The sequence below is a fragment of the Rosa chinensis genome, chromosome 6, assembly GCF_002994745.2.
Source record: "Rosa chinensis cultivar Old Blush chromosome 6, RchiOBHm-V2, whole genome shotgun sequence".
In the NCBI taxonomy this organism is placed as follows: domain Eukaryota; kingdom Viridiplantae; phylum Streptophyta; class Magnoliopsida; order Rosales; family Rosaceae; genus Rosa; species Rosa chinensis.
In genome coordinates, this window is record NC_037093.1 from 28737708 (window position 1) to 28755944 (window position 18237).

Here is an 18237-nt window from a genome sequence, read left to right on the forward strand (position 1 = left end):
AGAGTTAGAGTAAAGGTAAATATTCAATTAAGGTCAGAAAATTGAGCATGAGAGAAAATATAGAACATTTGTCACAACCGCACCTAACTTGTATATATAGGGCTTCTGTCTTTTATACAGATATCGACAAATTGTAAAAATTTCTCAGACTTATTAATACTAGTTCCTTTTCATCTTCATTTGCTTCCCTGTTTGCTGCAATCTTTCTAATAATTTTGTCAATGTCTGCTAGGCGTCCAAGTAAGAGTCGACGTTATCATGGACTAGCTCGTATTCGCTCTACATCTCCTCCAAATGGTGATTATTTTTATAACTCCAAAAAAGATGCTGATGTAAAAGTGCATCCAGTTAACCCATCACTTGGACTGGAGTATATCAATGGTGTTCAACCTGTTGCACCTCCATTACCGGCTATAAAGGTGGAACCTCAACATTCAGGCATTACTTATCCAGGAAGCCGAGTTTTACCATCTTGGTGTTATACCAGAAAAGACCCTCGTTACCCTATTGATCTCACCGCTGATGATTGTGAAGTAAAGCCTCGTGTTTTACATACTCGAATAAAGATTGAAAAACCTAAGGTCGGCCCATCTTGTCCAAAATCAACCATTGTTATTGATGACTCATCTAATTCATCTGACGAAAATTAAGAAAGTTGTTGCTATTTTATAATAAGGGCATTATTCTATTTTATTTCTTGTCATATAGTAATAATTCTTTGTAAAACTGGGTAGTTTTTGTATACCTACATTTGCTTCCATACTAGTGATGCCTAAATATTTTTTTTTTATTTGCTTATTTATATTATGTTAACGTCTTGATGAGTTTTACAATTTATTAAGGAATTCATTTGAAATACTTGGCGTATGCTATATCATTAACTAATCTCACTATTTTCGTCGGAAATATTACATATATTTTCCGACGACAAAAAGGTCTCGTCGGAAAATGATCTATTATTTTCTGACGATATTCAGTGTGGTCGGAAAAGTAATTAACAGGAAGTTTTTCCGCTAAATAATAATTATTTCCAACCAAAATCTATACTTTTTTTGAGAGATTGGTGGTCGTCAGAAATAATGGCCATAAAAAAAGTGTATTATCGATAGACAATTTTTTTTTGTCAAAAAAATGATATTTCCAACCAAAAGTAGGATCCGTCGGAAAGATGTGGTCAGAAAAGACCATTTCTCTTGTAGTGTGTCAATTAGAAAGTAGAGAGAGAGAGAGAGAGAGAGCTTAAAGGAAAAAAAAAACAGTCTGAAAATCTTATAGAAAACTAAACTTAGTGTTATTGAGATGTGTAACGAACCTAAGAAGTTTTATATTTCAAGATGAGAGAAGCAACAAAGAAAACAAAAAAATGAAGTAAAAAACACTAAGAAAGAAAGCATATATGTGTATAGCAAGACAAAACAGAATCTAGAAATCCGATAGAAAAGTATATATATGTATAGCAAGTAAATGAATTAGCCAGTAAATTTTATTTTCCATATGAAATTTAAATAAGAAGTGGATGCAAAGCATGCCTTAGGATGTGCTGTCTCAGAGTTGTCCTGACTATATATTTGACATGATGGCTCATCATTAACCTCAACTTCATTAGAACTCTGAATATTGGAATTATCATTTTTTGCATTGGGCTCCTAATGATTTTGCACAATAGTGTCTTTTGCAGACAGTTCTGCATCCTTGCTTTCATGATTAGCCTCGTCCCTTTATATACTAACATTCCGATTACCATCTCCTCTCACTACTTTGAACAATTCTTTTTTTATACCTCTAACAAGACTTTGAGTTCATCAATCTTTATCTCCACATGCATAATGGTACTCTTCATAAATTTAACTTCAGTTCGGAGGACAATAATATGTTCTGCCTCAAGTCGTCCACTTAAGTTATAAACTTTGAAAACCAAAATGTTTAAACTTTCATAACCCCCTTTCCGCAATATCCATTTAATTAATCTTTCCAACTGTTCCACCCCTCAAGCTATAATTGTAGGCTTTGAACAATCAACAAGTGACCTTCTATGGCCAATGACATTATAACAATAAAGCTGCAAGAGTAACACACATCCAGATATGTACTTGGCTTTATTGTGCTTGAAAAACCGCACACTATCTAATAGAAATTCAAATGAAAATCTTGCCTAATTCGGACTTCTTATATTATTCAGATTTTTCAATGCAGGAACTTCAAATTAATGTGACGTTTTTGGGCAAAGCAAGGTTCCCAATGTCAACAAAATGAAGTTGACTCCTAAATGATCATTTGCTAGGTTTGCTCCATTTAGCTTCGTAATTAGGTCTGAAATTTGTATATATCCAGAATTTTTGACATAATAATCAACCAATGGCTTCATGTCAGGGTCATCAATTGAGCCATTAAAGTCCACCTATGTTCTTCCTTCAGGCACACTCATAATTTGTTTAAAATCTAAACAAATATCCATACTCTTTCCATGCAGCTCAATCAAAAATTTCTCAATGTCAAACTTATCGATAAAAAACAGATTACTATGTTTCACCCAAGTGTTTAAAGTCTTTTTCGTCGACTTTTTTTTTTTTGCGAGCATGTCCTATCTGTGTGTCCATAGTTCTTGCACAAACTACACTATCTAGTTCCTTCAATACTTGTGGTCTTTTTTGGATGCCTTCGGTTCTCACCCTGATTGGAACCTTTATAATATTACTACAATGTTCTAGAGTAACAATTTTTTTTCTTTTTCTTGCCTCCACATGTCTGTTAGTATGGGTTCTTGTCTGATGAATTCTTTGTTCAGGATGTCTGTGCCCTACTTTGTTTTTGAAGATAAGTAGGGATCGTTCAGTCCGGAGATTGTAGGGTACACCTACACAAAAAGGTCAATTAACAAATAAAAGAATAAAATGGGGGTTATGAGATTTGGTTCCTAATCTACTTAAAGTAAAAACAAAACAAATAAAACTATCTACAATGATCGACTTCTTCACACTCAAATCAGAATTTTCAAACCATATCAACATGCAACAAGTTGTTTCAAGCTATACAACCTAAAATCGTGCCAACACTAAATATCATAAATGAATTCGAAGTACAAGTTTGAAGAGATCGAGTACCACTTTAATTCTTCGAAGTTAGGAAAAGTCTAACTTAAAATATTTCATATAAAACATTACGTTAATACTGAAGAGCATTCGTCAACATTAAATATGAATCATTAAGTGCAATTAGAATTCTGAATTCAAACATGTATGCATCCATAAGAAGTTACAAACGCACGAAACATGTAGCATATAATCTCGACCATTGTACATAGCCTTTACCATTTTAGGGCCCTAAATGATTAGGTGAATTAAAACACAAATTTGGCTTTATTAACTTGCAGATTAACATCATTATTCAACCAAAATCATATGCTTAAAGATATAAAAGGATGGCAGGAAATCAGATTGTAGAGATATCATAAACAACTCAAGAACATAAAGAAATGAATCTGAAAATTACTAACATAAACTCATTCTTAACAAAAATCCAACACCAATGACAAAGTTCATAATCAAAATCTGAAATTCAATACTAAACAGTACGAAAACAGAAATAAGGGGCAGGGATTACACTTTTAGATCTTCAAGGAAGCTTAAAGAAAGTCAAGAGAACACAGAGCTAGGCCTTTAAGAACACGAACAACCTTGGAGAAGTCCTAAAGCTCTTCACGACAAGAGGCTTTTTCTGAATTTTGGAGAGAAGAGAGCTAGGCTAATGAACTGAAGAAGTGATGATTTTGGAGTCAAAAAGTGCTGCTATTTACAGTGGAATCCTCCTCTCTTGTGATGCAATCATGTCCATTAATCTAGAGGTGATTTCTCCTCCAAATTTCCTTGATCTTCTCATGACAAAGTCATGAAATTTCTGATCTCTTTTCCCCTTAATGAGTCTTGGTAACTCTAGAGTTAATCATACAATGCTCCTTCTCTTTCCCTTGAATAGTGACCAGAAATATCCCTTATTCCTCTCCTTTGAATTGCACTAATTTCTTCTTCCAAGAATTGTGCACACAATGAACTCCTATAATCAAGAAAAATAAGAATTTAATTAGAGTCTATAATCAATAAGAAATAAGATAATAAGGAATAAATATTGACTATAATAATTCCCCTTTTATCTCCCCTTGAATTGCTCCTTATTTTTGTGCTTCATCTTATCCTTCAAGTTTCCTTGATTTCATCACTCAAGAGTTCTCAATGGGTGGACTCCTAAATTCCCTCTTTAAAACAAGAAAATCATAAATAGGAAAGTTCAAATGAAGACAGTTCCCTAAAACAAAATAGGAAATATTTCTTAAAATGAAAGAGGAAAGTTTCTACAATGACTTATCATTCATTTACGCTCATTTCTACTCTTTTTCGCCCCTTTTCTCCATTTCCGTCCTTGAAGTACCTAAAAACAGAAACTATGTTATAAGTAGTAATTTTAAGAGAATAACTTAGCCAAATGAGGGAAAATACATATTAAAAACGTCACACTTTGTGCTCCTATCAACAAGAAGAAGATATGTGTTTTAAATTTGTTAAATAAAAAGAAAAGTGCAAAATTGAGAAAGTAAGTGACATTGTTAGCGTAAAACTAGGAGAAGAATTAAATAATATTAATATGAAGTATGTACCTGGCAAATTCTATAGCTTCATTAGGGACATTGTCTTCACGAACTGATGTTTGCATATCAGATTTTACAGACTTTGTTCACCTCTTCATTACTAAGGATGAATGAATCTCATTTATACGCTCATATTTCATAATATTAAATATATAACAACATGGAATGCCTTCACACTCAAACATGAGCACTCCATATGAGGATTGTTTTCATCACGATTGTATACTCATTCTTTTGCTTGTTGTCATTGCAACTAGATGTTAAGTAAACACGACTTGAACCAAACTGTATACTTCAAGATGTTATTAGATCATCGACCCCATCAATCTTGTTACATACATGCTCAAACACACTGTCAGTGAAAATAGTACATGCATGATGTTTCAATTTTCGAAGTGAAGAAGGACATGCTCTATCAAGCCGTAACAATGCTCTATCTAAAATCATCTTCCACAATCTTGTTCCTAAGCCGTAACAATGCTCTATCAAGTGCCAGAATGAGTTCAAATAATTTCACATCACTTTTCAGAAAACCCTTTATATAGCTGTTCATACCCTTACATCTTTGAGTGCTTTGCATACGGGCAAAAAAAAAAAAATGGTCACTAATAAATGCCTTGGCCTATATATGCCTATTTTCACACATTATCTTAACCAAATCCTTATTGTGGAGACCATATGTGTAACCATAGCATTCCATCATTCTTCAGAACCAACTGGAGTTACTTCATCTCACATACAACGTTAAAATTCAGAAAAACATAGTTATTATGCAAGTGTCTCCGAGCATTCTTTGCTATATGTCCTGTACACAGACGATGTGGACAACTAAGAAGTGCCACTTTAATATCTCTTCGCATTGCTACATCCCCATTAGTCAAGATAGCAACATCTTTTTTATTATTCATAGACGATATGAAGGTCTCTAAAATCCATATGCAAGTTTCAAACGTTTCATCCATGAGTAATGCAAAAAAAAAAACTGTGGTTGATAAATCGTTGTTTGAACCGACAAACAATACTAACAGCTTCTCATAAGGATTGATTTTGTAGGTTCAACAGAGAATTAAAGTCTCTCCAAAACATATTCGTGTGAGACCCTGAATTTTTTTTGACATGGTTGAAATTTTTTACGTTGTAGTCAAAAGATGACTTAAATAACTTAAGAGAATGGTGACATTATTTATTTGTATGATTACAAGTTTATAGCTATGTGCCATTCACCTTAGTAAACATGTCTTTCTTTCATAACCTTCTTCCCTTCTCCTTCCTTTCACCAGTACATAATCCTTCCATTTGACTTCAAGTTCCTTTAAAACCTAGCTAGAAATCCATGATTTATGTAACCTAAAAGAACAACCTTCAACATTTCAGAATCTCAGATCTGTCGAATACCCAATTGAGGAAGCTACAAGTACCTCTTGCTACTATTCCCATCAGCCAACTTCGAGGCTTAGAAACTGCATCTTTTTATGTTCATTTCATCATGACTTCATGAAATTTGTTTGAAATAGTGTCTTCTCTATTGTGCTTGAAAATCATGATAATCCAACAATTTAATTGTTCCTAATCAATGTATGATTTCTTACTATTCACCGAAAATCCTATTATCTGATGCCATTGTTATTTTATTCTAATTTGAGGTTCTATGCCATATTTCCTTTCAAATTTAGTTCCTCCTTGATATGGGTTGTGTCTTATTGATAATGAGTTCAATTCATGAAGTCAAATTCTAGAAATTTGATGTTCGGTAAGTGTTGACTTGTCTCAGGCAATTTCACCTTTCCTTTATTCATTCTCCATTTACATTTTTGAGTTCATCAATTTTCTAATCATGCATGTCCTTTGAACTCAAGCCATCTCATAATCTTATTTGTTTTTGTCTAGTGGAACACGTATTCTTATATTATTGATTTCATTGATAAAGTTCATGATTCTGACCTTGTAAATCTATTTAGACAAAGGGCTAAATACAGATTACTACCCTGTAGTTTGAGTTCAAAATCAATTCAGTCATCAAAAACACCCCTGCACATTCAATTTTTATCTAATAGGTCCAATCTGTTAGTTTTCCATTAATTGAGTCCGTTAACTTGCTGATGTGGCTCATATGAGGCCTATATTTTATGATGTGGTGTTGAGGTGGTATGCATAGTCAGTTTAGGAGTGGGTTTCACTATTAGAAATCTATCAAATAAAAAGTTTTAAAACAAATAACTCAACTATAACTGGAACCCACAACAGAAAATTAACGAATTGAACCTATTAGATTAAAATTGAAAGTACAGGGGTGTTTTTGATGAAAATAAAAGTCCAGGGACTGAATTGATTTTGGACCCAAACTACAGGGTAGTAACCAGTATTTAACCCTTAGAAAAATTACCTATAGTACTATTTTCTATTTGATTAACGTTAATCCTATTTCAAATTAGAAATCCAAAAGATTATACCCAGATTGATTTCAAGTCATTTGGACTTGAAATGAATTTTTGGTGAGAGTTCCAAGTTAAATCCTTATTGCTAGAATTTTAAGAAAAACTGGCAGATCAGTCTGTTTGTATCCAACTTTTCCTTACTTTCCGAATTTTGATTTGCTTGAAATTTCAATATGTTGTACCTAAAAATGTTAACTTTGATTCTGAAAAATTTCAAGTCTACTTTATGTTCTTGCTCAATTGGTTTCAAAATTGTCCAGTGAGTTCCCATAAGTATAAAGCTGTACGATGTTCATTTTTAGTTCATGATATGTCACCACTACTCTTTATAATTGAATTGAAAGGTTAGATATCGGAAAGGTTTGCACAGATAATGGATCATGAGATTGATAATCTGGGATCTATGTTATAATAGGAATTTGGGGAAGTTATGGACTACAATCAATGAAGGACGAGTAATTGACTTTCATGTACATATGTCGCCATTGCTAAATGATTAAGGGTAGGGAGGCTTCACCCTAGTTACTGCTTTTCTTTTATATACATTGTTTTTATGGTTTGAAATGGTTTGAAATGGTTTTTATGATGTTAACACTTGAGTTAATGAGATGACTTAAGAGTGAGCGGGCATAGAGACTTCCTTGGGTTTCGATTCCCTAAACATCCAAAGGCGCTGTATAGACAGGATAGTGTCTGACACCCTTTGAGGTGTGACACTAGATCTAGGTGGTATGGCGTAAATTGACACTCTCACGTCCTGAAGATGTAGAGTTATATACCACACTGCATCAATCGTAACTTCAATGCAAACACAAATTCTCTTTAGCTGAGAAAGGTAAGAACATCCTTAGCCATTCATTAATGGGAACAAAAGATGAATTGTAAGTTATAACTAATAGTCGGTAGCTGTACACAGACTCAATGTCTATATTAGGAGTATTTAGCTACTGAAAAAGGGAGAAATGACCTTGGCCAATCAGTAATAGGGAAGCAAGATGAACTATAAATTACATAAATTGATCAAGAAGTGGAAACTAAGTTTCACCTAAATTTGCGAAATGAAATCAACAGATAAATGTACCTTGCACTCTATTCAAGAGAAGCAGATTGTAGAGAGTGAGCTTTCAGCAACTGTTCTTGCCGAAGCAGCAACGCCTTATCAATGTGATCATAAATCTCAACTTGGTGTTAAGAACCAAAAATTCTCTCTACCTGAAAAAAGGAAAATGATTGAACATGAAATTGAAGCAAACAAGGTTATTTGAAGATGATAGGAGAAGGAAACAGATTTCTTTCTGTGTTTCTGCTCTTCTACATCAGTCATTCCCCTTTGAAGATGAAGTACAAGAAAAAAAGAATTCATACTAGAAGAAAAATTTACAAGTGTGCAAACGCTCTTCCTCCTCCCTCTCATTTTCTCTTCACTTCAGGTTTTTCTCTGTGGTGCATCTTTTTTTTCTTCATTTCCTAGGTTTGTACTAGAACAAAATTGGACGAGTTTCTTCCTCTGACAGGACCCGCCCCGAATTCCACCCTGAAATCCGAAGTGGACCTGCGGGGCCCACCTTAGAAGAAATTTTGCCAAAAATTAGGCAGAACTTCCCCTAAAGTGGACAACCCAAAACCTGTAGAAAGAGAATTTACACTTCTAAATCACCCATCCTTATTCTCCTAGAGCCACCCTACTCCCCCAAACAACATCAACCAAATTCACAACACACAAATCTCAACTTAATAACCTTAATTCCTCAGGTAATCAGAGCAATTCTAATAGAAAGGTAAATGAGGAAAACCTAATTCAAAGGCAATCGCGGAAGCCATACTGTTGACTATGCCTCGACTCCATGTACGCCCGACCTCAACTAATTTCTCCTGCACACTGGGCATTTGAAACCGAAGGGCCCAGGGGAAAGTACATAAAAACGTTAGCGTGAGTGGACAAAAATAAACAATTTAAAACCAAATGTATTTTATACTTTCCCACATTTTTTCCTCCAAAAACTTCTGATGCATGCAAGGATTAACGAAAATAAAACAAGAGGAGTTCCACTCATAAAAACCAACTAGCCCCACTAGTCACAAATGATTTAAAAGAAAAAGCTGGAACTCTGATACTCAAGGAAAAATAAGACCAGCCCCGCTGGTTAAACGAAAATCGAGCTAACCCCGCTAGCTTAAGTAGTAAAGTGAGTAGGGGAAGGCGATAGCCATACAAGTGAGCCTCCCAGGCTTGGGTGATAGCCTCCCAGGCTAAAATACTCCCATAACTCCCGTAATATACCCTTACGCCACTAAGTGTAGCGAGAGGATACCGGGCTACAGAATTACTGTCACAAAGACAGTAACCTGCGCCACAAAGGCGGAGGGCTACGGTGATCCCATCACCGCGCCACAAAGGCGGAAATCAATGCTAGCAATGATAAGTCACCCAAAGTATGGCAATCCGAAAACCGTATAAATCCATAAAACTTCCCCAATTCTGGTAAATGAATTTCCAACGACGTGTCCCACACGCCAAGATAATCTCATCAATAAAATAAATAGGATATAAATAAGTATAAAGATTATCTTCATCGAATCTCATAGAAATCTCAAATCATCAAATATAAGTATAATATAAATAGTATAAATCCGGAAATCACATCGGAGATGAATAAATAAAAGAAGATAAGCGTAATCCAATGACGTGACCCCGCACGCCATAAAATCACCAAGTAAATTAATTAACCAAAACCGTTTCCGAAAATAACCGTATGCTCGAGAAAGTAAATTGATAAATAATTTATAACTTCGAAACTGTTTAAATGAATGCATGCATCATTCTTTGAAAAGTAAAAGTCCACTCACAGTACTATTCCGACGGACACGTATACGAGTTCCTTCATCGAGCCAGAGCTCGGTACGACATCCTGTACACAATTATATTCCGTGAATAATTATTCAACAATTTAATATGATTCCTAAACTCAATTCCTCATAAATTACATCTCCCATTCTCCTCGGATTCAGCCCAAATTATACCACTAATACCAATTCGTTAATTTAAAGGTTCCAAGGCAGAACCGAGAGATATCCGACGGTCGGATTCTCGTAATTCGATAATCGAAACCCTAACCTTCAAAAATTCATAATTAATTCCAAGCTTCTCCAAAATTCACCAAACTTCACATACAAGCTCTATGATAATTATAGAATTTAACTAGCCAGAAATTTAAATTAAAAAGCTACCCTAGCCGCCGCTACCGCCGCCCACAGTGGCGGCGCCGCCGCCACCGCCACCATCTCCGATGGCCTCCAAAATTTGGCAGTAGCACCTTCTCAACACACCCATTAATTCTTTCAACTGTGACCAAGTTAGAAAATGAGCGGAAGTACCTCAACAATTAAAGAGAAGTTTGAACCCGAATTGTGAATAGTAACTCAGAATTTCAAACCTTCGATTCGACCTCCACACTGCAAATTGTGGCTCAAGGCTAGGGGCAACATGATCCTTGGGAAAAACCGCTCCTTCGACGCCGGTTTGGTGGCCGGAATCGCCGGAAATCGACGAAAATCCCAAAGTGCTACAGTAAAGTTTCACGGGCCGATGCCTCGTTTTCCGGCCAAACCGCCGTGAGCTACCACCACCGGTGCCAAGAGGGGGCGGAGGTGAGTCCAAAGATGTCGGCTTTATGCCACCAGGTGGCCGGAGGAGGGAGAAGGCCGGAGTTGCAGGCGAGCGAGAGAGAGAGCGATAGCTCGGGGAGAGAGAGAGAGAGAGAAAACGCGGGGAAAGGGGAGAGAGAGGAAAATTACCCAGCAACAGTAAATTTTCAAATTTATACTTTCTACCAATGAACAGTAACTTTACTATTTCGCTTGTAACTTTCGCATACGAACTCCGATTTTTACGCACCACATATGCACGCGCTCGGTTTAACGTCCTCTACGACTTCCATGAAGAACATTTTCCCAAATTTTGACCCGAACAAAAAGTCAACTTTTAGGGCCACTAAAGTTGCTGAAAAAGAGTAAAAGTAAAACAAATTACCATTTACTGTCCAAATGACTAGTAAACCGGTGAATTTGGGTTCGGGACGTTACATCCTCTTTTCTTCATCTTCTCCTTTTCGATCAATTTAGGGTTTTCTAAATTTTATTGTGGATATGTAATTGAGAATTGAAAAAAAAAAAAGGTGTATACAGGCAAATGGGTAAGCAGGTTACCACTATTGAATATTCTAGAGTGTTAGATATATTCACATTTTAATTATATCTAATGGTCTAAAATATTCAAAAAGTTGATGTATGCCATACATTAACATACACTAGAAATTTCCCTTGTACTTTAGTTAACGACCTAGGTTGCTCTGATTGCCAAATTTCAGTTGTATTGATAAGTTGAGCTTCTAGATTTTGTGATTGCAGAATTCTTGTGAATTATTTATGTGAGATATTGTTAGCTATTTTAAGTGTATCGATTGTCTTTAAAGGTTTGGGTAATCAACTTTTAGGGTAGATGTTGCCAAATTTTTGATAGGATTTCCCCTTAAATGGGACCCACAGGCCCACTTTGGATTTCAGGATCTTGGGCGGGCTCAGTCATTTGTTAGACCTTTTGAGATTCTATAAAGAGTTGGAGATTTGGCTTATAGACCAGTCTTGCCTCATAGTATGTATGATGTACATAATATTTTGTATATGCTAAAGAAGTTTATCCAAGATGGATCTCATGTAATTAATCATGCTACAGTTGAGGTGAATGGTTATTCCTCAGCACCAAACCTTTCCATAGATTTGAGAATGTCAAAATCCCAGCAAGCAAAACGTAACTAATACCCCAAAGTTTCAAATTTTCCTACCCATTCGAGCCATTTGACCTCCAAAACCTAAAAAACCCATAAAATCCAAAAGCCTAAAACCTCAAAGATCCAAACATACTTTTAAGATCGGGATTACCTTTTGAGACTCAAAGAGCCTTGTCCAACAGCACATTATAAATACAAAAAACAGAACCAATTATTATTAGCAGCAATTTGTTCGAGAAGAATCGAAGAAAAAGTCTGAAAACTCCAATTGAACTCAGTAGAAGCCAAAAGTACAGTCAACCGAAGACCTTATCAAAGAAGATAAAGTAGAAAATTTAAGAATTAGAGCAATGACCTAAAAAAAAATAGCAATAGTGATAAAGGGAATACCTTATTCACACATCAAAATCAAAGGGCAAAACACCATCATCATTCAGAACCCAACTACAATGCGTTTCAGCTACAGTATTGGTACCTGAATAGCCTTGTGCTGGTGAACCAAGATGAAGCAAACAATAGCTCAAGAGAGTTCTGGGAAGAGTCAGAGGGGAGATAAATGTCAACAAAGGATTATCATAGCAAATGAGGCAGTGTGACTGTTCATCGGATAGAAAGGTAATTCCTAGCAAAATCTAAAAGCAAAATCGGTACTATACTGTTCATTGAATATTAATGAACAGTGTATTGTGGTATGCCTTTTAGTATAGAGTATAATTAAATCATAAACTAAATAATGTTGTTGAGACTAATTTCTCTACAGTTTGCTTAGTTATTTCCTTAACAAAGTCATTTTTAACTTGTTTTGTGTTTTTAGGTAGTTTTGAGTCTGGAAATGGAAGGCAAAGAGTTATTTGAGCAACAATGAGAAGAAATGGAGAAATGAAGTTTTTCTAGTTCTACCAGGAAAATGAATCTTAGTTGAAGTAGGAATCCTAATGCAACTAGGAAAGAGTTCGGAAAAATGATGGTCGGAAATGAAGAAATGACAGAGTCCCAGTTGAACTAGGAAACCTGAAGACACTAGGTGATAGGAGCAAAAAATGTGACGATATTATTGAATATGTGCCCCATTTTAGCCTTATTTCTCCCTTAGTTTAGTGTTTTGAGTCATTAAGTCATTTTGTCTATTGTAGCATTCAATTTCAATGCATTGATTGCGTTCCATTCCCATGAGGATAATAAAAGCAAAAGCAAACAAATCAAACAAACAAAAGCAACTCCAAACATTTCAAACATTGACAGCATGTTTCTTTGTTGTCAATTCAAACATTTTTGTACTACCTAATTGTTTTGATTCCACCAACTCCAAATCAAACAAAAGCAAAAGAACAGCTTGATAAAAGTAAATTCTGCCATTGCAATGAAATAGTGGTTATGAAGTTGTCGATGATGGAGATAATTTGTTTGATATTGAAGTTGGAGTAGAAGTAGATAGTGAAGAAGACATTGAGGATGAAGTACAATTTGAAGATGGTGTTTATAATGAAGATGAGGATGAAGTAAATGATGTGGACTTCGTTGATGAAGATTACGCGTAGTGACAAAGAAGATTTCAAAATATATATGAAGCATTTTGTTAATGAAGCAACATCAGATATGCATCGAGAGCCAGGTGAAGAATCTTCTGAGTATGAAAATAGTGATGAGCTTGGAAGCATTGAAAGTTCCTCAACAAATGGTGATGGAACTAGCAAGAAAAGGCCATCAAGTAAGGAAAAAAATTCAAAGCTTAAGCAGTATAGAAGGGAAACAGATAGGAGAAATCCTTATTTCAGATTGGGGATAGACTTTCCATCAGTATGTTGTGGTAGTAGCAAGGCCTGTATATTTTAAAAAGAATGACAAAACCAAGGTCACCGTAAGATGTAAAGGCTTATGTACTAGAGTAAATTATACATTTTTTATGTATGCTTCTTATGTAAAGAAAGACCCTACAGTTAGGATAAAAAATCCACAGTCTGAACACTTATGTGGTAGAGAAGATGCGATGCAACATAAACTTGGTTTGCTAATAGGTATTAAATGAAATGAAAACAAACCCGAAAATGACACCAAAGGACTTCATTACAATGGTGTCATATAATTATGGTATTACAATCACTAACGACTAGTACTACAAAGCCAAACAAAAGTGTACTAAAAGAATACAAGGTATAATTGAAGAGCAATACGGTCAATTATGGAATTATGCTTAAGAATTGAAAACAGTCAATTTTGGAAATATAATCAAGATTCTGCCACAACATAGGGATAAAGAGCCTATTTTCAGGAAAATATATGTTTGTTATGCAGCTTTAAGAGATGGTTTCTTAGATGGATGTAGGCAATTGGTTGGGTTTGATAGTTGCCATACCAAAGGAGCTCACATGAGACAACTTTTATCTGTTGTTGGGATTGACGCCAACTTCTCATTTTAAATACACAACTTAAAGCAGTCTGATATGCTAGAACTATACTTTTAATATATATTAGAAAACAAACCCGCGAGATGCTGCGGGATGAAAAATAATTAAGTTGTTCATAAATGAAATGGAAGACAATGCAAAATAAATTTTATCGAAATTATTTATAAGTTATCTTTGTATCCAATTCAACATGTACAAATCATTATCGCATTCAAAAATGGTTGATGTCATTGCCATGCAAGGAACAAAAAATATTTCCATGACTTCATAGGTCTTCTATTTACATTGTTCAAAATAGTACAAACCATTGTTTCATCAAAATATGGTTGGTATGGTTTCAACACATTAAATTCTCATGTAGGAAGCAAAATAATATTTTCATAGCTTGCTTAGTTTTCTATTTACATCGCTGAAAAGATGGTCCTTGGATTTTTAAACCTGCTTGGCATGGGACTGATTTGTTTTTGATATGCCTTTGTCATCGTCGTGTTAACAGGTATTTGAAAGTATTGAAAATAGAAATAATGTTTGTTAGAAAGACAACAGAAGAAATAGGAAAGAGCATGTGGTTATGGTCGACTTCCTGTGTACCTTCGGATAACATAATTGTCCATTCATGTACAGCTTTGAAAAAGAATAGTATATGAATGAAGTTGATAAGCTAAATGAAACTGAGTAGATGTAAAACATCACCAGAACTGATGATATGGCGACAACTATGGATGTCATGCAACAAAACAATTTCAGCAGTATGATCATTAAACCTATTAATAGAAAATACCATCTATGAAAAGATGATATTCTATTAATAACATTTTTTTATCAGAAAACAGAATGCTGGAGCATGAAATTTTCTACAAAGTTAAAGGATTTAAAGAGGGAAATAAATTGTTGAATACCTTGTGATCGGAGTAATATTTTCTATGTTTTTAGTATCATTTTCTCTACATTTTACTTAGTTATTCTCTTAACAATATTAATTCTGACTTAGTTTTGTGTTTTTAGGTATATTTGAGCTCCAAACGCAGGGAATGAGCTAAGAAGAGTAAGAAATGATGGAAATGAAGGCAAGGAGGAAATGAGGCGCAGAAATGACAAAGAAATAGAGAAATGAAGCTTTCCTGATCCTACCAGGAGAAGGAATCCCAGTTGAAGTAGGAATCCTAATGCAACTAAGAGTGAGCTCGAAAAAATGATGTTCGGAAATGAGAAATGACAGAGTCCTAGTTAGAGTAGGAAACCTGGTCACACTAGGAGATCTGGTGGTGCTAGGAGATGCTGTGTCTTGAACATGACTCAAGATGGTTCAAGAATGTTCTAGAATAAAGAATGAATTTTGGCAATATGAAGATAAATCTTTAATTGGCCCATTTTGGGAGAGTTTGGCCTGAAGTTTGAAGCATGTGACTTGCACATAATGCTCTAGATTCTTCTTGACGTTTTTAAGGAGTACATGGCCCATTCTATATGTTTTTGCCGTGAGAATTACAAGGAAGACACCAGAAGATTTTGGCAATATCTTTTTGGTAATATTTTGGATTTTCTTGGGATTTTATGAGAGAAAATAGAGGAATAAGTATTGATTTATGACTGTACATACAAGGAGGCCGAAATATGGACTAGATACACGGTGATTTCGGCAAGGAACTAAGGTGACTTGTTCTCTACTTCTCAAGGAATATTTTCATTGGTTGAATGATGTCACAAGTAGATTTTGACCTAGATTCTCTAGCCCTTGCCGTTCACTATATAAAAGAGGTTTGTCAAGACATACAACACCACAAAATTCAGAATCAAAATACACAAACACTCTCCTTTCTCTTCCAAGTTTCGGCAACTTCAAGAAATCCAAAGTTCAAGGCCGTAAAGCATCCATTCATCCATTCAAGCATCCTTGCTGTAGCTCTCATCCATTCCACCACCTTTTGAAGCTTCTTGCGTTCTTGAAGATCAAAAAGTGTAACCATGGAACCTTACTTTTGTTTTCGGTTTTGCTATGTAAACTATTTCGGGTTTTATATAAAATTGCGATTTGGTTTTCTTGCTTGCGATTTCTATGGTGGATGAAAGATTGATTTTAGTTATGTGATTTTCGAATACTATGAAGCATGTTTTAGGTTTTAGGTTTTCAAAAAAATAAATTGTGATCTCATTATATGCTTGCATGATTGTTAATTTCGAACTTCAATCCCATCTTTTATGTGTTAATTGATCCTTGGATGCATACTTAGGTTGATGAACATGTAATTGAATCCATATTAAGGTGCTAGCGTTCTAGACTTTAATAATTTAAGTGGAAAACCTATAATTACTTAGGTAAATTAACAATGAGTCTTGCATGCTTGATTAGCATTCTAACTTGTGTTCTTGACTTGAATTGATCAAACTTTCATGGTTCTTAATGCGTTATGAGTGTTTTTGTTAGTGATTAGCTACCACTAGTGATTGCATGATTAATAGGATTAACTATGGTGCGTTCATCTAGTTAATTTAATTAACGAAAGTAAAAGGACTTTGTATGCGTTCATCTTTGTTCTTGATTGATTCTATGCTTAAACATATTTTGATTCGTGATTTGATGTTTGAAACCTTGCCAACGTGTTAGTAATACTTAATCCTATCAATTTTCGTTCCATTCATTTAATTTCAATTTGATTCTTGCTTTTGATGTGTCACGTGTATATATTTAGTTAGTTGTTAGATAAAATAAATCTTAAATCCCCTTCTTATTTTAGTAAATAATATATATATATATATATATATATTCTTTAATTTGTTTTACTAACGTTTTATTTTTCAGGAATTAATTAGGCCCTAATCCCCGGTTGAGAACGATCCCTACTTATTCTTACTACATTAATAGAGTTTTAAATTGATACACTAATTTGTGTACGTCACCTTGTCTCTTGTTCGACTTTGATTTGAAAAGTTTCTTTTAGATTGGTTGAATGCCAATATTCGTGGATGCTTCATGATCTTGTGTGGTGGTTGATAGCATTTTTGGTGGTGATGGTTGGATGTCTAGATAGGCTACCCTGATCATTAAGTCATGTTGGGAGCCTAATTACAGCTGCAAGAGTTCGATCATTAAGTCATTTTGAGGATTTCTTGTGGTAGATTGTTCTGATCAGTGTAACCTCTTTGTATCTCTAAGCTCTCACAGCTGGTTTGTTAGGTCCATAATTACCTAGTAATTATTCCCCTAATCTTGCACTTTTGCTTAGCCTTTGTGTTTATTTATATCTATTTATTATGTTTTCCTTATCATGCTAGGAAATGATAGAGAAGCATGGAAATGCACTAAAAAGTCAGTCTTAGGACATTTCCTTACTCCGGCTAGGAGAAACCGAGCTAGGCAAGGAAGGAGGAGTGGAAGACTGACCAAATGAACTCCGAATGAGTTGAAATTTCCAGATCCATTCTAGACATCCTAAAGATCATTTTTTCTGGAGTGTAAGAGCTAGTTCGGAGTGGAAGGCCTTCAAAAGATCGGTGCAAGTTTCTGACTAAAAGACGAAAACCACAAACCAGAGCTGTAATATTCCGACATCATTTACGGCCACACCACTGTGAATTAAGCTCTGAAATTTTACCAGGATGATCTACCACATGGAGGAACATTTCTTATGAAGAAACCGAAGGCCAATTTTGAAGTCTCCATAGAGATTCAATTGAAGGAAGAAAGGAGAAGAAAGTGCGCAAAAGGACAAAAAAATAGGTCAATGCCGAATTTCCAACCATTTCTAGCCAAGGACATGTGTGGATTTTCTCCCATTTTTGGTTCCTTTCTCTTATTAGAAACCAAAAATACCATGCTAGGAAACATTTCTCACCTTATTTTGCATCTTGGAGGGTAGAAAGTGTTCTTAGAGGTATGGCACTATGCCAAAAACTTCATTAGACTACGCTTTTTAGACAACGAAAAAAAAAAATTCCGTTGTGTGTTGATTGAAAATGCTTCATACAACAGA